The 25,646-nt window shown below is 42.0% G+C and overlaps 1 non-coding gene and 1 pseudogene across 1 annotated transcript; one reads left to right on the top strand and one right to left on the bottom strand.

Annotated features, from left to right (window-relative positions):
* Positions 1-817: 817 nt before the first annotated feature.
* On the bottom strand, positions 818-19,549 carry LOC139762287 (uncharacterized; annotated as a pseudogene).
* Positions 19,550-25,147: 5,598 nt separating this feature from the next.
* TRNAE-CUC (transfer RNA glutamic acid (anticodon CUC)) lies at positions 25,148-25,219 on the top strand. Its single transcript has one exon. It is a non-coding gene; the product is annotated as a tRNA-Glu (tRNA).
* The last annotated feature ends 427 nt before the right edge of the window (positions 25,220-25,646 follow it).

Here is a 25,646-nt window from a genome sequence, read left to right as displayed (position 1 = left end):
GTAATTAATGTATCCTAGACCCACCTCTGAAGGGAGTGTACCCTTGGGGTGCCTGAGCCCGCTCCCCTTCCCCCGTCACTCTTCTATGATGATGTATTTTACCCACTGTGCGCTCTATACTGGCCTCCACCTACACCTAGATATGTATGTACACTTCACCCATACAATCACTGAGATGTTTTTTCTATGGATATCTAGACAAGAATCTTTCTTTTGATAAAAGAAATAACATTTATTGAATTGTAACAAACTTACTCAATCTTCAACATTATCAACGTCACGAGCAGGTTTCTCAACTAATTGGACTATGGAACTATCAAGCAAATTTACGTGCATCCGAACATTAACAATATCTAAAATACTTTATGTCGTCGCAAAAACGACTCATTTCTTTATAGATACCAGTACACGGCTTCACTTTCATGAAACAATGACAGTAAAACAATGCAAAGTTCAATATTAGTATTAGGTGCAGCGACAAGTATAACATTGCAAACTGTTGCCACTCGTTACCACCACACATAAGTATTAAGGTTTTCTACACAGTCTAATGGCAATAAACAGACAACTTACCCACAGTAAGCTTATTTTAATGAAAAATCACGTTTCCTTCAGGAACTTCGCCTTATGTGCTTGCAGACAGTAACCTGAGTTCTCCTGGCTTAATGTTGAGGCTCTATATATACTGTACTACACGTCTGTACATACCATTATGCATAGTTGATTTTCATTGTAAGTAACATGTGTCCTGCTGTTGCTTTTATAAGTAGATGCAAGTGACATGACATACTGCTGATCAGGCAAATAAAAAGTGAAGTGATTAATCAAAAGGCAATCTATTTTGATAACATATCACTAATAGAGTAAACACGGTAGATCAATACTTTGTTCCAAAACAATTGATATTTCTGTATTGATAGTTTTTACAAATCAAGTAATCTATGGCACAGTCTACTTAGGCCGTAATGTATATATTTGATCAAAAGGTTGTGAACAGAAAGTTGCTTAAGCCGCAGACACCCACCAGAGATAATCATATGTGAGCAAAAAGGTGACACCTGTGTTACTATAGACCAGACCTGAGGGTGAGGCAGTGTGCCTACCACACACTAGACCAGGCACTGGGCTGCTGTATTCTACACTCATCATGGATAGTACAAGATAATGAATTTCCCATAAACCAGACTTAATGTTGAGATAGTTTGTCCTCAAACATCAAGACTGGCAACGTGTCTCTGCAGACCAGACCTGCAGAGAAGCTTGCCGATTGTGTCACTACACAACAGGCTTAGCACTGTGGTACTGTGTCACTAGACACTGCACCTGGCACAAGGGTCCTGTGGCACCACACATACACTAAATCTGTGGTAGTGTCTCACCACACACCACACCTGTCACGAGGGTCCTGTACCACCATACCATACCTACACTAACACTGGGGTACTGATGTCACCAGACACCTCACCGTAGTGAAGGAAGGTCTTGTAGGTCGGCAGTGAGGGTGAGTAGTGTACGTAGGTGGTGAAGGAAGGTAGTGTTGGCACCTGAGCGCTGTACCACCACACCTAAACCGACACTGGGGTACTGTGTTACCAGACACCCACAAGGCACTAGGACGGTGTAACACCACACCTACACTTACACTGGGGTACTGTCTCACCACACACCACATCTGACACTAAGCCATTTCATCTCACACTCACCAGTATTGCACTGGCACTGAGGTACTCTGTTCCTCACATACCAGACCTGGCAGGTAGTACTATGTCCCACACACCGCAAGCTTGTACCGGGATGAGGATACTGTGATAAGAGTTCCGTATCTCTGCTTGGGCATGGCGTTCCTTCACACATCACATCTCACACATAGGTATTGTGTCCCTCACACACCAGACGTAGCACTGGGGAACTGTTCCTGCACACCACACCTGGAGCTGGGATCCTGTTTTCCCACATCCTGAAAAATAATGAATATAACTCTCAGCACTGGTAGGCTTCCTGTAGATCTTAAAGGATAACTAATCAAAATACCTAATTATCACCACATTAAGGAAGGGTGATTTGCCTTTGTGTTTCCATTTAGTCTTAAACTTGATGGTGGGATGAATCGTAATTCATTAAAGAAAACATCATGATCTTGGTAAGATGGCCATAAGGACCACATATCGTTAACGTATCTTAACCATATTTTTGGACTTTTAGTAACGGAAGTTTGGATCTCAGTCTCATAGTATTCCATGAATAAGTTAAAGTTAATGAGAATGGGAGTGAGGGAATTTATCATGGCTAAACCGAATTTCTTTCAATAAGAATCAGCCTCAGCATCTTGGAAAACGTTATTGTCAACAAAGTTTTATTAAGTCAATGAAAGTTTTTGAGGGTAGGGGCATCTCAGCTACGTTAAAGGAAAAAGAATCTCGCCATATAATGAATATAATAGATTAGATTTTGCTAAGAGGGCTAGGATCATTTATTTGCCTTATCATGAACTTCTTAAATTTAATATCAATTTCTCTTTACCAAAGTATATATTGATGAAACCATTGCTTACTTAACCCTAAAACACTATTGTCAATAATGAGGAATGGTTTTACTTTCCTCGGGTCCAACAGACACAGAGGAGAAAAAGATCTCATTACGATTTACTAACAAATTATATGGACTTAAGCTTTAATTTACCTTATTGAAATATACGTGTAAAGACAACAAATATAGGAGTGGTTATTATGTATAATGCAAAAATTAAAAGATACCAGAAATGAAAAGAGAAGTAGAGAGAATTATTACGTGTGTGTGTGTGTGTGTGTGTGTGTGTGTGTGTGTGTGTGTGTGTGTGTGTGTGTGTGTGTCTGTGTATGTGTGTGTGCGTGTGTGTGTGTGTGTGTGTGTGTGTGTGTGTGTGTGTGTGTATTTTCAGGTCTGCCATTACATGTTAATCAGATCAACAATTCCACGTACTTCAGGTGGAGTGAGCGAGGATCTTAAGCCGCGGCAACAATGTATTAAAGTGTGTAATAAGGCTAATAGTATGTTTGGGTTCATTAATGGGACTGTTAGCAATGAGACTCCTCGAGTATTATTACAACATTATCTTGAATTGGTGAGACTCACATTTGAATCATGCGGTTTAGTTTTGGGCTCCATACTATGCAGTTAATAATGATTATTAGAGAGAGAGAGAGAGAGAGAGAGAGAGAGAGAGAGAGAGAGAGAGAGAGAGAGAGAGAGAGAGAGAGAGAGAGAGAGAGAACAAATGCGAATAACATAAATGATTCCAGGAATTAGAAACCTCACTTATGAAGAAAGGTAAAAAAGGCTGAATTTGCAGTCATTTAGAGGGGATGTGAATGAAGTTTTTGAATAGGTGAAGACCATACATAGAGGTAACATGAATAAAGTTCTTAGAATGACGCCACTGGGTAGGACCAAAAATAATGGATTTAGATAGATTCAGGTCGGATGTGGGTAGATATTGGTTCGGGAATAGGGTAGTAGATTTATGGAACAAGCTGTCAAGTACAGTAGTTGAAGTTAGTTCTTTAGTTAGCTTTAAACGAAGGTTGGATGTGTTTATGGGTACAGGCAGTTGGTTTGTGGACAGACTCAGGACCTGCCTAGCTCGGGCCAATACGCCTCTTGCAGTGTCCTTACTTCTCATGTTCTTATGGTATGTAGTTTTGTAATATACTCTATAATACAGTTGCACTATGTATCCCTGATAATACCTTTGTACTTTTCTAGACAGTTTTCTCGTATAGGCATTAATATTAAAAATCAATCCCAGAGATAGACAAAAATGCTTATAAACCGGTACAAACATTAAAAAAATGATTTTTTCATCCAAATTCTTATAAACCGGTACAAATATATAAATATATTTTTCATCCAAATTTTATCATATATATATATATATATATATATATATATATATTTTGGACAATCACATGATTACCAAATCGCGTCCTAGTTTCGGCTCTTCGATATATAACAACTGACTGTTATATTTCTCTCTTGCGTCTCTCTTGATGATGTGATTATGACACGAAAGTGCACTTGGGAACTTTTCGTGTTTCATTTACCCCGTGTCGTAGAAGGCGACTAAAAGGGAAGAGAGCGGGGGGCTGGAAATCCTCCCCTCTCAATTTTTTTTAATTTTCCAAAAGAAGGAACAGAGAAGGGGGCCAGGTGAGGATATTCCCTCAATGGCCCAGTCCTCTGTTCTTAACGCTACCTCGCTAACGCGGGAAATGGCGAATAGTTTGAAAAAAAAAAAAAAATATATATATACATATATATATATATATATATATATATATATATATATATATATATATATATATATATATATATATATATATATATGTATATATATATATATATATATATATATATATATATATATATATATATATATATATATATATATATATATATATATATATATATATATATTTTTTTTTTTTTATACTTTGTCGCTGTCTCCCGCGTTTGCGAGGTAGCGCAAGGAAACAGACGAAAGAAATTGCCCAACCCCCCCCATACACATGTATATACATACGTCCACACACGCAAATATACATACCTACACAGCTTTCCATGGTTTACCCCAGACGCTTCACATGCCTTGATTTAATCCACTGACAGCACGTCAACCCCGGTATACCACATCGCTCCAATTCACTCTATTCCTTGCCCTCCTTTCACCCTCCTGCATGTTCAGGCCCCGATCACACAAAATCTTTTTCATTCCATCTTTCCACCTCCAATTTGGTCTCCCTCTTCTCCTAGTTCCCTCCACCTCCGACACATATATCCTCTTGGTCAATCTTTCATCACTCATTCTCTCCATGTGCCCAAACCATTTCAAAACACCCTCTTCTGCTCTCTCAACCACGCTCTTTTTATTTCCACACATCTCTCTTACCCTTACGTTACTCACTCGATCAAACCACCTCACACCACACATTGTCCTCAAACATCTCATTTCCAGCACATCCATCCTCCTGCGCACAACTCTATCCATAGCCCATGCCTCGCAACCATACAACATTGTTGGAACCACTATTCCTTCAAACATACCCATTTTTGCTTTCCGAGATAATGTTCTCGACTTCCACACATTCTTCAAGGCCCCCAGAATTTTCGCCCCCTCCCCCACCCTATGATCCACTTCCGCTTCCATGGTTCCATCCGCTGCCAGATCCACTCCCAGATATCTAAAACACTTCACTTCCTCCAGTTTTTCTCCATTCAAACTCACCTCCCAATTGACTTGACCCTCAACCCTACTGTACCTAATAACCTTGCTCTTATTCACATTTACTCTTAACTTTCTTCTTCCACACACTTTACCAAACTCAGTCACCAGCTTCTGCAGTTTCTCACATGAATCAGCCACCAGCGCTGTATCATCAGCGAACAACAACTGACTCACTTCCCAAGCTCTCTCATCCCCAACAGACTTCATACTTGCCCCTCTTTCCAAAACTCTTGCATTCACCTCCCTAACAACCCCATCCATAAACAAATTAAACAACCATGGAGACATCACACACCCCTGCCGCAAACCTACATTCACTGAGAACCAATCACTTTCCTCTCTTCCTACACGTACACATGCCTTACATCCTCGATAAAAACTTTTCACTGCTTCTAACAACTTTCCTCCCACACCATATATTCTTAATACCTTCCACAGAGCATCTCTATCAACTCTATCATATGCCTTCTCCAGATCCATAAATGCTACATACAAATCCATTTGCTTTTCTAAGTATTTCTCACATACATTCTTCAAAGCAAACACCTGATCCACACATCCTCTACCACTTCTGAAACCACACTGCTCTTCCCCAATCTGATGCTCTGTACATGCCTTCACCCTCTCAATCAATACCCTCCCATATAATTTACCAGGAATACTCAACAAACTTATACCTCTGTAATTTGAGCACTCACTCTTATCCCCTTTGCCTTTGTACAATGGCACTATGCACGCATTCCGCCAATCCTCAGGCACCTCACCATGAGTCATACATACATTAAATAACCTTACCAACCAGTCAACAATACAGTCACCCCCTTTTTTAATAAATTCCACTGCAATACCATCCAAACCTGCTGCCTTGCCGGCTTTCATCTTCCGCAAAGCTTTCACTACCTCTTCTCTGTCTACCAAATCATTTTCCCTAACCCTCTCACTTTGCACACCACCTCGACCAAAACACCCTATATCTGCCACTCTATCATCAAACACATTCAACAAACCTTCAAAATACTCACTCCATCTCCTTCTCACATCACCACTACTTGTTATCACCTCCCCATTTGCGCCCTTCACTGAAGTTCCCATTTGCTCCCTTGTCTTACGCACTTTATTTACCTCCTTCCAGAACATCTTTTTATTCTCCCTAAAATTTAATGATACTCTCTCACCCCAACTCTCATTTGCCCTTTTTTTCACCTCTTGCACCTTTCTCTTGACCTCCTGTCTCTTTCTTTTATACATCTCCCACTCCATTGCATTTTGTCCCTGCAAAAATCGTCCAAATGCCTCTCTCTTCTCTTTCACTAATACTCTTACTTCTTCATCCCACCACTCACTACCCTTTCTAATCAACCCACTTCCCACTCTTCTCATGCCACAAGCATCTTTTGCGCAATCCATCACTGATTCCCTAAATACATCCCATTCCTCCCCCACTCCCCTTGCTTACATTGTTCTCACCTTTTTCCATTCTGTACTCAGTCTCTCCTGGTACTTCCTCACACAGGTCTCCTTCTCAAGCTCACTTACTCTCACCACCCTCTTCACCCCAACATTCACTCTTCTTTTCTGAAAACCCATACAGATCTTCACCTTAGCCTCCACAAGATAATGATCAGACATCCCTCCAGTTGCACCTCTCAGCACATTAACATCCAAAAGTCTCTCTTTCGCACGCCTGTCAATTAACACGTAATCCAATAACGCTCTCTGGCCATCTCTCCTACTTACATAAGTATACTTATGTATATCTCGCTTTTTAAACCAGGTATTCCCAATCATCAGTCCTTTTTCAGCACATAAATCTACAAGCTCTTCACCATTTCCATTTACAACACTGAACACCCCATGTATACCAATTATTCCCTCAACTGCCACATTACTCACCTTTACATTCAAATCACCCATCACTATAACCCGGTCTCGTGCATCAAAACCACTAACACACTCATTCAGCTGCTCCCAAAACACTTGCCTCTCTTGATCTTTCTTCTCATGCCCAGGTGCATATGCACCAATAATCACCCACCTCTCTCCATCAACTTTCAGTTTTACCCATATTAATCGAGAATTTACTTTCTTACACTCTATCACATACTCCCACAACTCCTGTTTCAGGAGTATTGCTACTCCTTCCCTTACTCTTGTCCTCTCACTAACCCCTGACTTTACTCCCCAGACATTCCCAAACCACTCTTCCCCTTTACCCTTGAGCTTCGTTTCACTCAGAGCCAAAACATCCAGGTTCCTTTCCTCAAACATACTACCTATCTCTCCTTTTTTCACATCTTGGTTACATCCACACACATTTAGGCACCCCTTCGAGGAGGATGAGCACTCCCCGCGTGACTCCTTCTTCTGTTTCCCATTTTAGAAAGTTAATACAAGGAGGGGAGGATTTCTGGCCCCCCGCTCCCGTCCCCTCTAGTCGCTTTCTACGACACGCGAGGAATACGTGGGAAGTATTCTTTCACCCCTATCCCCAGGGATAATATACATATATATATATACATTTACACATACACACACATACACATACATACGCACATATACACACACACACACATACATATATATACATATGAAAAATGTAAGAAACAATTTAGAAAACTGAAACTTCTAGCTTGAAATGAATATATATATATATATATATATATATATATATATATATATATATATATATATATATATATATATATATATATATATATATATATATATCTTTTTCTTTCAAACTATTCGTTAAGAAAAGCGTTAAGAACAGAGAACTGGACCTTTGAGGGAATATCCTCACCTGGCCCCCTTCTCTGTTCCTTCTTTTGGAAAATTAGAAAAAAAAAAATAATGAGAGGGGAGGATTTCCAGCCCCCCGCTCCCTCCCCTTTTAGTCGCCTTCTACGACACGCAGGGAATACGTGGGAAGTATTCTTTCTCCCCATCCCAGGGATAATATATATATATATACATATATATATATATATATATATATATATATATATATATATATATATATATATATATATATATATATATATATATATCTTTTTTTTTTTTGCTTTGTCGCTGTCTCCCGCGTTTGCGAGGTAGCGCAAGGAAACAGACGAAAGAAATGGCCCAACCCACCCCCATACACATGTATATACATACGTCCACACCCGCAAATATACATAATTACACAGCTTTCCCTGGTTTACCACAGACGCTTCACATGCCCTGATTCAATCCACTGACAGCACGTCAACCCCGGTATACCACATCGCTCCAATTCACTCTATTCCTTGCCCTCCTTTCACCCTCCTGCATGTTCAGACCCCGATCACAAAAAATCTTTTTCAATCCATCTTTCCACCTCCAATTTGGTCTCCCACTTCTCCTCGTTCCCTCCACCTCCGACACATATATCCTCTTGGTCAATCTTTCCTCACTCATTCTCTCCATGTGCCCAAACCATTTCAAAACACCCTCTTCTGCTCTCTCAACCACGCTCTTTTTATTTCCACACATCTCTCTTACCCTTACGTTACTTACTCGATCAAACCAACTCACACCACACATTGTCCTCAAACATCTCATTTCCAGCACATCCATCCTCCTGCGCACAACTCTATCCATAGCCCACGCCTCGCAACCATACAAAATTGTTGGAACCACTATTCCTTCAAACATACCCATTTTTGCTTTCCGAGATAATGTTCTCGACTTCCACACATTCTTCAAGGCTCCCAGAATTTTCGCCCCCTCCCCCACCCTATGATCCACTTCCGCTTCCATGGTTCCATCCGCTGCCAGATCCACTCCCAGATATCTAAAACACTTCACTTCCTCCAGTTTTTCTCCATTCAAACTCACCTCCCAATTGACTTGACCCTCAACCCTACTGTACCTAATAACCTTGCTCTTATTCTCATTTACTCTTAACTTTCTTCTTCCATACACTTTACCAAACTTAGTCACCAGCTTCTGCAGTTTCTCACATGAATCAGCCACCAGCGCTGTATCATCAGCGAACAACAACTGACTCACTTCCCAAGCTCTCTTATCCCCAACAGACTTCATACTTGCCCCTCTTTCCAAAACTCTTGCATTCACCTCCCTAACAACCCCCTCCATAAACAAATTAAACAACCATGGAGACATCACACACCCCTGCCGCAAACCTACATTCACTGAGAACCAATCACTTTCCTCTCTTCCTACACGTACACATGCCTTACATCCTCGATAAAAACTTTTTACTGCTTCTAACAACTTGCCTCCCACACCATATATTCTTAATACCTTCCACAGAGCATCTCTATCAACTCTATCATATGCCTTCTCCAGATCCATAAATGCTACATACAAATCCATTTGCTTTTCTAATTATTTCTCACATACATTCTTCAAAGCAAACACCTGATCCACACATCCTCTACCACTTCTGAAACCACACTGCTCTTCCCCAATCTGATGCTCTGTACATGCCTTCACCCTCTCAGTCAATACCCTCCCATATAATTTACCAGGAATACTCAACAAACTTATACCTCTGTAATTTGAGCACTCACTCTTATCCCCTTTGCCTTTGTACAATGGCACTATGCACGCATTCCGCCAATCCTCAGGCACCTCACCATGAGTCATACGTACATTGAATAACCTTACCAACCAGTCAACAATAGAGTCACCCCCTTTTTGTGCAGGGAAAAAATGCAATTGAGTGGGAGATGTATAAAAGAAAGAGAAAGGAGGTCAAGAGAAAGGTGCAAGAGGTGAAAAAAAGGGCAAATGAGAGTTGGGGTGAGAAAGTATCATTAAATTTTAGGGAGAATAACAAGATGTTCTGGAAGGAGGTAAGTAAAGTGCGTAAGACAAGAGAGGAAATGGGAACTTCAGTGAAGGGCACAAGTAGTGGTGATGTGTGAAGGAGATGGAGTGAGTATTTTGAAGGTTTGTTGAATGTGTTTGATGATAGAGTGGCAAATATAGGGTGTTTTGGTCGAAGTGGTGTGCAAAGTGAGAGGGTTAGGGAAAATGATTTGGTAAACAGAGAAGAGGTAGTAAAAGCTTTGCGGAAGATGAAAGCCGGCAAGGCAGCAGGTTTGGATATATATATATATATATATATATATATATATATATATATATATATATATATATATATATATATATATATATATATATATATATATATATTTTATTTATTTTATTTATCATACTTTGTCGCTGTCTCCCGCGTTTGCGAGGTAGCGCAAGGAAACAGACAAAAGAAATGGCCCAACCCCCCCCCATACACATGTATATACATACGTCCACACACGCAAATATACATACCTACACAGCTTTCCATGGTTTACCCCAGACGCTTCACATGCCTTGATTCAATCCACTGACAGCACATCAACCCCGGTATACCACATCGCTCCAATTCACTCTATTCCTTGCCCTCCTTTCACCCTCCTGCATGTTCAGGCCCCGATCACACAAAATCTTTTTCACTCCATCTTTCCACCTCCAATTTTGTCTCCCTCTTCTCCTCGTTCCCTCCACCTCCGACACATATATCCTCTTGGTCAATCTTTCCTCACTCATTCTCTCCATGTGCCCAAACCACTTCAAAACACCCTCTTCTGCTCTCTCAACCACGCTCTTTTTATTTCCACACATCTCTCTTACCCTTACGTTACTCACTCGATCAAACCACCTCACACCACACATTGTCCTCAAACATCTCATTTCCACCACATCCATCCTCCTGCGCACAACTCTATCCATAGTCATAGTCCACGCCTCGCAACCATACAACATTGTTGGAACCACTATTCCTTCAAACATACCCATTTTTGCTTTCCGAGATAATGTTCTCGACTTCCACACATTCTTCAAGGCTCCCAGAATTTTCGCCCCCTCGCCCACCCTATGATCCATTTCTGCTTCCATGCTTCCATCCGCTGCCAGATCCACTCCCAGATATCTAAAACACTTCACTTCCTCCAGTTTTTCTCCATTCAAACTCACCTCCCAATTGACTTGACCCTCAACCCTACTGTACCTAATAACCTTGCTCTTATTCACATTTACTCTTAACTTTCTTCTTCCACACACTTTACCAAACTCAGTCACCAGCTTCTGCAGTTTCTCACATGAATCAGCCACCAGCGCTGTATCATCAGCGAACAACAACTGACTCACTTCCCAAGCTCTCTCATCCCCAACAGACTTCATACTTGCCCCTATTTCGAAAACTCTTGCATTTACCTCCCTAACAACCCCATCCATAAACAAATTAAACAACCATGGAGACATCACACACCCCTGCCGCAAACCTACATTCACTGAGAACCAATCACTTTCCTCTCTTCCTACACGTACACATGCCTTACATCCTTGATAAAAACTTTTCACTGCTTCTAACAACTTTCCTCCCACACCATATATTCTTAATACCTTCCACAGAGCATCTCTATCAACTCTATCATATGCCTTCTCCAGATCCATAAATGCTACATACAAATCCATTTGCTTTTCTAAGTATTTCTCACATACATTCTTCAAAGCAAACACCTGATCCACACATCCTCTACCACTTCTGAAACCACACTGCTCTTCCCCAATCTGATGCTCTGTACATGCCTTCACCCTCTCAATCAATACCCTCCCATATAATTTACCAGGAATACTCAACAAACTTATACCTCTGTAATTTGAGCACTCACTCTTATCCCCTTTGCCTTTGTACAATGGCACTATGCACGCATTCCGCCAATCCTCAGGCACCTCACCATGAGTCATACATACATTAAATAACCTTACCAACCAGTCAACAATACAGTCACCCCCTTTTTTAATAAATTCCACTGCAATACCATCTAAACCTGCTGCCTTGCCAGCTTTCATCTTCCGCAAAGCTTTCACTACCTCTTCTCTGTTTACCAAATCATTTTCCCTAACCCTCTCACTTTGCACACCACCTCGACCAAAACACCCTATATCTGCCACTCTATCATCAAACACATTCAACAAACCTTCAAAATACTCACTCCATCTCCTTCTCACATCACCACTACTTGTTATCACCTCCCCATTTGCGCCCTTCACTGAAGTTCCCATTTGCTCCCTTGTCTTACGCACTTTATTTACCTCCTTCCAGAACATCTTTTTATTCTCCCTAAAATTTAATGATACTCTCTCACCCCAACTCTCATTTGCCCTTTTTTTCACCTCTTGCACCTTTCTCTTGACCTCCTGTCTCTTTCTTTTATACATCTCCCACTCAATTGCATTTTTTCCCTGCAAAAATCGTCCAAATGCCTCTCTCTTCTCTTTCAACAATACTCTTACTTCTTCATCCTACCACTCACTACCCTTTCTAATCAACCCACCTCCCACTCTTCTCATGCCACAAGCATCTTTTGCGCAATCCATCACTGATTCCCTAAATACATCCCATTCCTCCCCCACTCCCCTTACTTCCATTGTTCTCACCTTTTTCCATTCTGTACTCAGTCTCTCCTGGTACTTCCTCACACAGGTCTCCTTCCCAAGCTCACTTACTCTCACCACCCTCTTCACCCCAACATTCACTCTTCTTTTCTGAAAACCCATACAAATCTTCACCTTAGCCTCCACAAGATAATGATCAGACATCCCTCCAGTTGCACCTCTCAGCACATTAACATCCAAAAGTCTCTCTTTCGCACGCCTGTCAATTAACACGTAATCCAATAACGCTCTCTGGCCATCTCTCCTACTTACATACGTATACTTATGTATATCTCGCATTTTAAACCAGGTATTCCCAATCATCAGTCCTTTTTCAGCACATAAATCTACAAGCTCTTCACCATTTCCATTTACAACACTGAACACCCCATATATAACAATTATTCCCTCAACTGCCACATTACTCACCTTTGCATTCAAATCACCCATCACTATAACCCGGTCTCGTGCATCAAAACCACTAACACACTCATTCAGCTGCTCCCAAAACACTTGCCTCTCATGATCTTTCTTCTCATGCCCAGGTGCATATGCACCAATAATCACCCACCTCTCTCCATCAACTTTCAGTTTTACCCATATTAATCGAGAATTTACTTTCTTACATTCTATCACATACTCCCACAACTCCTGTTTCAGGAGTATTGCTACTCCTTCCCTTGCTCTTGTCCTCTCACTAACCCCTGACTTTACTCCCCAGACATTCCCAAACCACTCTTCCCCTTTACCCTTGAGCTTCGTTTCACTCAGAGCCAAAACATCCAGGTTCCTTTCCTCAAACATACTACCTATCTCTCCTTTTTTCACATCTTGGTTACATCCACACACATTTAGGCACCCCACTCTGAGCCTTCGAGGAGGATGAGCACTCCCCGCGTGACTCCTTCTTCTGTTTCCCATTCTAGAAAGTTGATACAAGGAGGGGAGGATTTCTGGCCCACCGCTTCCGTCCCCTCTAGTCGCTTTCTACGACACGCGAGGAATACGTGGGAAGTATTCTTTCACCCCTATCCCCAGGGATAAAATACATATATATATACATACACACATACACACACATACACATACATACGCACATATACACACACACACACATACATATATATACATATGAAAAATGTAAGAAACAATTTAGAAAACTGAAACTTCTAGCTTGAAATGAATGAAAAAATGAATGTCACATAATGGTTCAACCTCTGGCTATGGAAAAAGGAAATGTATAATTTATTTACACAAACGTCAATATCAGTTCTCATCAATTTAACCACTGTATCAATAAGCTTCAATGTCTAAGCTACATTTTTCTCCAATTTCACTAAATATCATATAAAAACCCAAAGAAACTATGGTACAGCAGCCAAATCACCACGAATGATCACTTAGATACTTCACAAGGAAAAAACTTACCCAACTGTCTAATCCCATTACTACAAAGCAGTCCCTTTATTTCAAATCACTCTGTCTACTAGGAGGAAGAACAAACTTGCCCAAAACAAGTAGAAATGGGGGTGCTGGACTGCACAGTGTAACTTGTACAATTCTGGTTTAGGGAAGTGTCTCAGGCCAAAGCTGTTTTTCTTCAAATTACAATAAAGTTCAGGATACAGTAGTTAATAACATGGTAAGACAATCTATATAAAGCATAGACACAACACACTCATCCTCATTTCAAACTAAAAGGACAAACAGCCATGAAAGGGTCAGCGTTAAGAACAGAGGACTGGGCCTTTGAGGGAATATCCTCACCTGGACCTCTCCTCTGTTCCTTCTTTTGGAAAAAAAAAAAAAAAAAAAAAAACGAGAGGGGAGGATTTCCAGCCCCCCGCAAATATACATACCTATACATCACATCACAATGTACACATATATATACACATGTACATAATTCATACTGTCTGCCTTTATTTGTTCCCATCGCCACCTCGCCACACATGGAATACCATCCCCCTCCCCCATCATGTGAGCGACGTAGCACTAGGAAAAGACAACAAAGGCCCCATTCGTTCACACTCATTCTCTAGCTGCCATGCAATAATGCCCGAAACCACAGCTCCCTTTCCACATCCAGGCCCCACACAACTTTCCCTGGTTTATTCCAGACGCTTCACATGCCCTTGATTCAATCCACTGACAGCACTTCGACCCGGGTATAACACATCGATCCAATTCACTCTATTCCTTGCCCTCCTTTCACCCTCCTGCATGTTCAGGCCCCGATCACACAAAATCTTTTTCACTCCATCTTTCCACCTCCAATTTGGTCTCCCACTTCTCTTCGTTCCCTCCACCTCCGACACATATATTCTCTTGGTCAATCTTTCCTCACTCATTCTCTCCATGTGCCCAAACCATTTCAAAACACCCTCTTCTACTCTCTCAACCACGCTCTTTTTATTTCCACACATCTCTCTTACCCTTACATTACTTATTCGATCAAACCACCTCACACCACACATCGTCCTCAAACATCTCATTTCCAGCACATCCACCCTCCTGCGCACATCTCTATCCATAGCCCACGCCTCGCAACCATAAAACATTGTTGGCACCACTATTCCTTCAAACATACCCATTTTTGATTTCCGAGATAATGTTTGCGACTTCCACACATTCTTCAAGGCTCCCAGGATTTTCGCCCCCTCCCCCACCCTATGATTCACTTCCGCTTCCATGGTCCCATCCGCTGCCAGATCCACTCCCAGATATCTAAAACACTTTACTTCCTCCAGTTTTTCTCCATTCAGACTTACCTCGCAATTGACTTGACCCTCAACCCTACTTGCTCTTATTCACATTTACTCTTAACTTTCTTCTTTCACACACTTTACCAAACTTAGTCACCAGCTTCTGCAGTTTCTCACATGAATCAGCCACCAGCGCTGTATCATCAGCGAACAACAATTGACTCACTTCCCAAGCTCTCTCATCCACAACAGACTTCATATTTGCCCCTCTTTCCAAACTCTTGCATTCACCTCCCTAACAACCCCATCCATAAACAAATTAAACAACCATGGAGACATCACACACCCCTACCGCAAACCTACATTCACTGAGAACCAATCACTTTCCTCTCTTCCTACACGTACACATGCCTTACATCCTCGATAAACACTTTTCACTGCTTCTAACAACTTGCCTCCCACACCATATATTCTTAATACCTTCCACAGAGCATCTCTATCAACTCTATCACGTGCCTTCTCCAGATCCATAAATGCTACATACAAATCCATTTGCTTATCTAAGTATTTCTCACATACATTCTTCAAAGAAAACACCTGATCCACACATCCTCTACCACTTCTGAAACCACACTGCTCTTCCCCAATCTGATGCTCTGTACATGCCTTCACCCTCTCAATCAATACCCTCCCATATAATTTACCAAGAATACTTAACAAACTTATACCTCTGTAATTTGAGCACTCACTCTTATCCCCTTTGCCTTTGTACAATGGCACTATGCACGCATTCCGCCAATCCTCAGGCACCTCACCATGGTCATACATACATTAAATAACCTTACCAACCAGTCAATAATACAGTCACCCCCTTTTTTAATAAATTCCACTGCAATACCATCCAAACCTGCTGCCTTGCCGGCTTTCATCTTCCGTAAAGCTTTTACTACCTCTTCTCTGTTTACCAAATCATTTTCCCTAATCCTCTCACTTTGCACACCACCTCGACCAAGACACCCTATATCTGCCACTCTATCATCAAACACATTCAACAAATCTTCAAAATACTCACTCCATCTCCTTCTCACATCCCCACTACTTGTTATCACCTCCCCATTTGAGCCCTTCACTGAAGTTCCCATTTGCTCACTTGTCTTACGCACTTTATTTACCTCCTTCCAGAACATCTTTTTATTCTCGCTAAAATTTAATGATACTCTCTCACCCCAACTCTCATTTGCCCTCTTTTTCACCTCTTGTACCTTTCTCTTGACCTCCTGTCTCTTTCTTTTATACATCTCCCACTCAAATGCATTTTTTCCCTGCAAAAATCGTCCAAATGCCTCTCTCTTCTCTTTCCCTAATAATCTTACTTCTTCATCCCACCACTGACTACCCTTTCTAATCAACCCACCTCCCACTCTTCTCATGCCACAAGCATCTTTTGCGCAATCCATCACTGATTCCCTAAATACAACCCATTCCTCCCCCACTCCCCTTACTTCCATTGTTCTCACCTTTTTCCATTCTGTACTCAGTCTCTCCTGGTACTTCCTCACACAAGTCTCCTTCCCAAGCTCACTTACTCTCACCACCCTCTTCACCCAACATTCACTCTTCTTTTCTGAAAACCCATACAAATCTTCACCTTAGCCTCCATAAGATAATGAGCAGACATCCCTCCAGTTGCACCTCTCAGCACATTAACATCCAAAAGTCTCTCTTTCGTGCGCCTGTCAATTAACATATATATATATATATATATATATATATATATATATATATATATATATATATATATATATATATATATATATATATATATATATATATATATATATATATATATATATATATATATATATATATGCGGTTTAGTTTTGGGCTCCATACTATGCAGTTGATAATGATTATTAGAGAAAGAGAGAGAGAGAGAGAGAGAGAGAGAGAGAGAGAGAGAGAGAGAGAGAGAGAGAGAGAGAGAGAGAGAGAGAGAGTAATATTATTTTACAGAAATACTAGTATAGTACCAGAGATGAAACTATCATTTGTTTATCATTGTGTGGTCTCACCTGTTTGGCGCCTGACCTCCCTGGTGGGGTCCTCTGTGATCTTGGTAAAGATGTGTGTGACGTCATGAGTCGCTCCAGTACACGCGGGTCGTGGCCGGTTCTCACCACATGAGATCTTGAATGCGTTCAACTACCTTACGTTTTACTATACTGCTTTTTCGGGAGAAACATTTAGGACATTCTGAACATAAGCATGGTTTCTACCCTTTGTGAACTCTCCGATGTCTTCCTTAATCACCTCTTCAAGAAAATTGTTTTTGACATTCTGAACACCGGCTTGGCTTCTCGCCTTGTGAACTCTCAGGTGTCTGACTAAAGCACTTTTACCAGGGAGAGTTTCTTGACATTCTGAACACTATTATGGTTCCTCGCTTGTGTAACCTCTCGATGTGTCACTGAAGTACTTATACCAGAAAAGGTTTTTTGATATTCTTTTTACTAGTTTGGCTTCTCGCCTGTGTGAACTCTCAAACGTTTTACTAACTTACCTCTGTCATAGAATTGCTTTTGAAATTATGAACGTTGGTATAGCTTCTAGCCTGTGTGAAGTCTCAGATGTGTCACTAAATTCCTTTTCCGAGGAAAACTTTTTTGACATTCTGAACATTGGTATGGCTTCTCACCCGTGTGAACTCTCAGGTGTCTCACTAAATCACCTTTACGAGAAAAAGTTTTTTGACATTCTGAACATTGGTATGGCATCTCGCCCGTGTGAACTCTTAGGTGTGTCACTAAATGACTTTTCTGAGAAAAAGTTTTTTGGCATTCTGAACATTGGTACGGCTTCTCGCCCGTGTGAGCTCTCAGGTGTCTCACTAAATCACTTTTAAAAGCGAAAATTTTTTGACATTCTGAACAATGGTATAGCATCTCGCCCGTGTGAACTCTCAGGTGTGTCACTAAATGACTTTTCTGAGAAAAAGTTTTTTGACATTCTGAACATTGGTATGGCATCTCACCTGTGTGAAGTCTCAGGTGTGTCACTAAAGAACTTTTCCGAGAAAAACTTTTTTGACATTCTGAACATTGGTATGGCATCTCGCCCGTGTGAACTCTCAGGTGTCTCACTAAATTACTTTTCTGAGAAAAAGTTTTTTGACATTCTAAACATTGGTATGGCTTCTCGCCCGTGTGAACTCTCAGGTGTGTCACTAAATCACCTTTGCGAGAAAAACTTTTTTGACATTCTGAACATTGGTATGGCATCTCGCCCGTGTGAACTCTCAGGTGTTTCACTAGATTACTTTTCTGAGAAAAATTTTTTTGACATTCTGAACATTGGTATGGCATCTCGCCCGTGTGAACTTTCAGGTGTCTCACTAAATCACTTTTCTGAGAAAAAGGTGATATGGCTTCTCGCCCGTTTGAACTCTCAGGTGTTTCACTAAATTACTTTTCTGAGAAAAAGTTTTTTGACATTCTGAACATTGCTATGGCTTCTCGTCCGTGTGAACTCTCAGTTGTGTGTCTCACTAAACTGCTTTTCTGAGAAAAACTTTTCTGACATTCTGAACATTGGTATGGCTTCTCGCCCGTGTGAACTCTCAGGTGTGTCACTAAACTACTTTTAGAAGAAAAACTTTTTTGACATTCTGAACATTGGTATGGGTTCTCACCAGTATGGATTCTCAAGTGTTTCTTTAAATCACAGTTTTTAGAAAAATACTTTTGACGCTCTGAACACTGATATTGCTTTTGTCCAATGTGAACTTTCATCTGCAACACTAAGTTGTTCTTTCGGGAGAAGGTACTCTGGCATTCTTTACACTGATATGTCTTTTCAAAAGTATGTAATTTCATGTGCCTATGAAGACAGACATGTTTCGTAAAGCTTTTCTGACACTCAGGACATTTGAAGGGTTTTTCTTGTGTTTATGACATTCTGTCTCCTGTTGTCAAAACTGCACAGGAGGTTTCGCTGCACGGAGAATATGGCTCTGGTTGTCCCTCCATGCTGCAGTCTTCTGTATCACCATAACACGTTTATAACACAGTGTAGCTCACCCTGTCAGTCCGCAACTGCCGTCCGTGACACTATGGGATGCTTTGCGAGTGAACACCAGAGAGAGACTGACCTTGGCTAGAGTGTGTGATATAAAGGCAACTCACTCTCCACCCTACGTTGCCTCCAGTCCATTTCTCTCGTGCTTTTTTCTATCTTTTTACCATCCATCATCGAACACCTCTCGACCGTTAGGCTTGAACAATTTCTACCCCAGCTTCCCCACCCCATTCAGGAAAATTACTTCCTGAGGAGCGGAGGCTTGGTGTGGACCTGTTCTCACCTAACGGGGTTGAGACCCTCACATTCTTACCACTCCCGCCGAGCCTCCTGGGTTACCCTGTGATAGTGCAGGGTCCTCCCTGGAGTGGGGTTGTGGTCCCTCACCTACGTTTCCTCGGCATTAGGACATTGATGCCATCATGCCTCCTGACATTCGTTTAAAATTGATTAAAACCGAAAGTCCCCCCCCCCCCTCTTTACACGTTCGAATTACTAACGATTGTATTTAAGACCACTGAGGTCCGTCCCAGTAGGGTTATTCAATCCCCTACTAATAAATATCTATATAAAATATATTTAAGCAAGGATAGCGATCCAGATGAGATCCTATCCAAGCTTACGACCATCCCCTTCAAGCTAGATGCATCGATAGTGCTAATAATATTGATGCATCTATCTTGTCCCTTAACCCCATAGAGATAACTGAAGCCATAAATGAAGAAAACAGTGACATTAATGTCATCAACGTTTTCAAACTGAACATTTCAAGATCACTTAAAATACAATGCTCTAACTCGACCGAGACAGATCGCCTACTCTCCCGGGGAATCTTGTTTCCCATGATCTCAGTGCCTGACAAGTACCACAAACCCAACCAGTACCTCGATATACAAGGTTTTAAATGTCTGCAATACGGACACGAGACTAAGAGCTGCAAAGCTCAGCGCCAGACATGCAGTCAATGTGCGGAAATTGATCACGGTTTTCTTGAGTGTAAGGCTCAGCCAGCAACCTGTGTTAATTGTAAAGGTCAACACGTTGCTGTATCTGGGCAATGCCCACGAAAGTATGAGAAACTCCGCTCGGCGCGACAATCTCTCAAAACCTCCAGCTCGTCCCCTTCTACAAACCCTCACCTCTACGCAGCAGTTGCTGTTGCACCTCCGTCTGCCACCCAAGCTTCTCCTATCCCAACCACAAACTCCTCCGACCTCCTCACCTACAAGGAAGGATGCATGCGTGCTACCTCAAAGCACTGTTCTTGAGCAAGGAAGACAAGTCTGAATTTGTCAGGATTTTCGACTTGCTGCCAGCACACATCAACCTGCCCAATGTACTTACTCCACCCGAACTCCTCACCTCCCCCGCCAACAGCCATCTTTCCCAGGCTCCTGTCACACGTCTCCCTGACCCCTAACGCAAATATGTCCCAGGATACTTCCAGTAACACTTCAAACTCTCCCCCAGAAACACAACCTGTCACCCTCCAATACCTCCCACGCACCCCCTAACACAACTCCACCCACCATCCCTCAACTCTACACCAACAACCCATCCATTTCTCCACTTACCAGTTCCTCTTCCACACTCACCATCACAACTGCCACTTCCCCCCGACCATCCCTCCCGAACCTTCACTTCCCAATCCCTTCCCCTCCCCCCCCCTCCTTCCCCTCCACCTCCTCTCCTCTCGCACCTAACCCTCCCAGAGGAGCCACAGAACCTGACCCTGCCGACTCACCAGACAACCGCTTACAACGTCGACAATGACTCTCCCCCTCCCTAACCCCTCCTAGGAAGTTGCCGACCCAAGACCAGACAAACCTCCACCGAAGTTCACATGAAGACCCTCAACGGAATGCCAATGGCTGTCATTGAACACAGAATTAAAAGAACGATAAAACTTCCCAAAATCGTAAAATGCTTAAAATCTTGCAGTTTAATGTGCTCATCTACCACAATGGCCGTCATCTGGTTGCCACTCTCCTCGAAGAGAAAAGACCCGATGTTTTGATAATTAACATCACATGTATCACTAATGGGTGTAGAATTAGACACTACGGATATACATCCCGACCGTCTTCAGACGGTAGACACGAGTGAGTCGACATTCTTACACGCAATACTGTCGAACACGAATAATAACCCTTTCATGGCGTCTCGAACACTTTCTAGCAGTAAACTCAATACATGGCTTCATTATGTTCTGCATTACATACTCTCGACCCAACACTAACATTCAACTCCACGGTCTTTGGACAGTATTCAGTCACACTCATATCCCAGTCTACCCTCTAGTGACCTCAACGCCCAACACAAAACTTCCACCACAACAGAAACAATTCTCACGGTGATGACCTATTCGCTTTATGCTCCTTCAAACGTCTCATCTTCCTAGGACCTTTCTTCCATACCATCTTCACTGGCCCAGGAGGAAAGGGCAGACCCGACCTTGTCTTCTCCAACAGAGCCAGTAATTATCTTCATTACTTTTTCTCTCCAGGACCACTGTGTGTTTCCGACCACATCCTTCTCTTTCTTCACCTTTCATCTAACCCTATCCCCGTTCCACCACCCTCACACTACCACTACAAAAAAAGCAGACAAGCGCAACTTGAAAGACACTCTTTCTAATTGCACTTACACCACAAACTATGAAAATCACCCAGTAACACTAATAGACAGAAATAGAATATATACACCAAACAATCACACACGCAGTTGACGCATCTGTCCCAAAATCCCCATTTACCACAAGATACACCTTTCCATCTCCCAAAACAACAAGACTCCTCTCGTACTACCGTCGACGGTTTGAGCATTACAGACATCGATTGGGTCTAGTACGGCGGGACCTCACCTCCCTACGAAACCACGCACTCAACAGCCTCAAAGAAGACCACAATAGACCCTGGAAATCTCTAATCACCACAGCAGATCCCCTCAGGAGTTTTAGAGCCGAATCCGAAAACTCAAAGGAATACCCAAAAGAGATTTAATGGAGTAAATGATAACACTCAACATCATAACCCATAAGACATCGCCAACATCTTACAAAAATACTGGGAGGGTATCTTTCACCCACATCCCCCACATCCTCTGGCGTACGAAAGCACTCAAATTGTCACAAAACATATACAAAACTGACCCAGTCACTTTTACGCAGAACAAATCATACACCTGCAACTCCTTTCAGACGACCCCCTACTCACAACTCCCATAAGATCGAGCGAGGCCATATTCCTCCTACTGAAATCCCCAAAGTAGCCCCAGTTATCTCAGGCATTGGTTACCAACTACTTACCCACCTCCCTGACAACACTATCAAAGCCATAACCTCCATCTTCAACGCAGCACTATCCTCAGGCTAAATCCCAGCGAATTTCAAAACAGCAACGACCACCATGATACCTAAGCCCAATAAATCAAAGAGAGACCCAATTAACTACAGACCCATTATCTTACTTGGGTCCATCTGGAAGACATTTGAAAGAATCTTAACAACAGACTAAGACAACACCTAACGAACAACAACCTACTCTCACACAAACAATTTGGCTTTCGACATCACTCCACACAAGATGAACTTAACATAATCACCAACTACATAAAAATCAACACGCGGACATACAAAAGATGTTAAGAAAACCTTTGACGCCGTTTGGCATGATGGCTTGAGGTACAAACTAAGCATCCAATTTCAGTTCCTATAACCCACCATTAGACTTCTTTCTAATAATCTTAGCAACAGAAAAACCCGAATCAAATACAGAAACTCTTACTCAAACTACTTCCCCCTCATCGCTGGTGTACCTCAAGGCTCCGTGCTGGTTCCCACTCTTTACACACTACTCAAATGATCTTCCCAATCCTACACACTCGGACTCCATCACTCTCCAATATGCAGATGACGCTACCCAACTGATTAGAGCCAGAACCCTCGCACACTTAACCAGTAGAACTCGAGAGGAAATTGACCACGTTTCGCTTTGGGAATTGAAATGGAGGATTAAGTCAAATCCTGCAAAATCTAACATATCCTACTTTAACGAAAGTCAGAGATACAACATAAGTAATGTCTACTTACACTCCCGTATACACCGTCATTTACCCATACCGATCTCACATACCAACACTGTACTGGGCCTAAGTTATGATGTTCACCTACGGATGAACCATCACATTCAATCTATAGCGGCTATTGTGAGAGCGGAGCTCGCGAAACTGTAAAGATTTAGAGAGGAGCAATTCAAAACCAAATTGCACCTCTATAAAGTATCAGTTGATACAAGAATGATGCAACCAATTATACTGTGTACAGCCACATAAGGTTTTGTGAGTCCTCAAGACATAATTGATGACTGTCCTTTATAACTGAAGGATATGAGACCTGTTGGCATAGATGACTGATAGTAGCACAGTGTTATCTTTACTAGAGATAATGAAGGTCATTAGCTTCTCATATATTGAACTTTAAGCTTCAGGAATACGATGAATTAGTAAAGGAAACCTGGGAGACTGATACTCTTGATGGATACATTGTCATATCATTTGACCCGTGAAATTAATGGTAATCGAAGTGAACAGTGAGGCAGGCATATTTAGACAAGATAAACAGACAAACAAACGCCTACACATAAACACACAACCATCCTGCATAATGTGTTTAGTGCTGGACCAACGATATTCCGGGGCCCAAGTTCTGGCCTTAGACAGAGCAGCCGCCTCACACCCAGTGTGGTTTAGTACGACCAAGTATGTGCACCAGGTGTATGCTTTGAGCTCTTTTTTTATGAATATATGTATATGTAAACCGTCACCACTGAACGCACGGGACTGGAACCTTGGCCATCGAAATGACAGTGTTGTGAGCTAAACCGCTCGGCCACCACGGTAGCTGTCCACCTCTGACCAGCCTATGATCCAGTGAGAGTTAATGTGAGGTGAGGTAACGGGGGATCCCACTGGACCACAGGCTGGTCTATGGAATGCTTTTGTCCCGTGGTGGACGAGCGGAGTAGCTCACTGGTCTATCATTTCGATGGTCTAGGTTCGTGTCTCATACGGCCAGTGGTGATTGTTTCCATCTGTTTCATGTGAATAGTACATATGTACTGAGTCTTTGTTCCTGTTTGTGCATGTACACACACACACACTCACAGACACAGACACACAGACACACACACACACACACACACACACACACATACAGAGGCAGATTCACACCATAAGTCAGGTACCCAATTATTGACCAGTCCCGAGGGAAGGATGGACACTTGAGTTGGGTCAACTGACTGCCACACCGAGGATTCAAACCCATGCATGTCCTACCCCGGGCTGGCCTCTGCTGACTCATGATTAGTAATGCTAACTATTACACTGCTATAAATGCGAGGCGTGGACTATAGATGAAAACGTACGGAAGAGGATGGTTGTGTTTGAAATGAAATGGTTGATATGTTTGTGTGTGTGTGTGTGTGTGTGTGTGTGAGTAATAGATTCGGTAGGTAACGTCTGCCAGCTGATTATCAATACAGAAACTTCGGTGAATAACCAAACGCTCCAGAGAACAGAGAGAATGGATGAAATAGTGAGTGGGTGAGCGATGTTCACATAGACATACACATGACCCTTCCAGTCCCGTGTGGTCTAGTGGCTAGGATACCTGGCTCTCACCCAGGAGGCCCGGGTTCGATTCCCGGCATGGGAAGGATTTTCTTCTTAGAGAGAGAGAGAGAGAGAGAGAGAGAGAGAGAGAGAGATGTCTAAGTAAATGAATACAACAGTTATCAAGTACGTTATCATCAATTAACCGAAACATAAATTTTTACAATAAAAGCTTGTGTTGTAGTGACTCCTGATTACTCTTGGTGAGTGAGTCCGAGAAACACTGTCACGAGGGCCAAAAGAGAGAAACTGAATGAGTGAGTGGGTCAGTAAGTGAACGAGGAGTAAGTGAAGGAATCAATACAGTTTCACGGTTAAGATATTTGGCTTCCAGTCAGGAACCTGCAGAGCCGGATTAATGTTTAGTGAGGCCCAGGACCAGGTGATATTTGCGGTCTCCACAGATTCTATGAAATATGTCTTATGTCAAATTTTGCCACCATATTGTATATTGCATACCAGCCTCTGTT

This window comes from Panulirus ornatus, chromosome 43, assembly GCF_036320965.1.
Source record: "Panulirus ornatus isolate Po-2019 chromosome 43, ASM3632096v1, whole genome shotgun sequence".
Lineage (NCBI taxonomy): Eukaryota > Metazoa > Arthropoda > Malacostraca > Decapoda > Palinuridae > Panulirus > Panulirus ornatus.
This window is presented reverse-complemented; position numbering and strand designations above follow the sequence as displayed.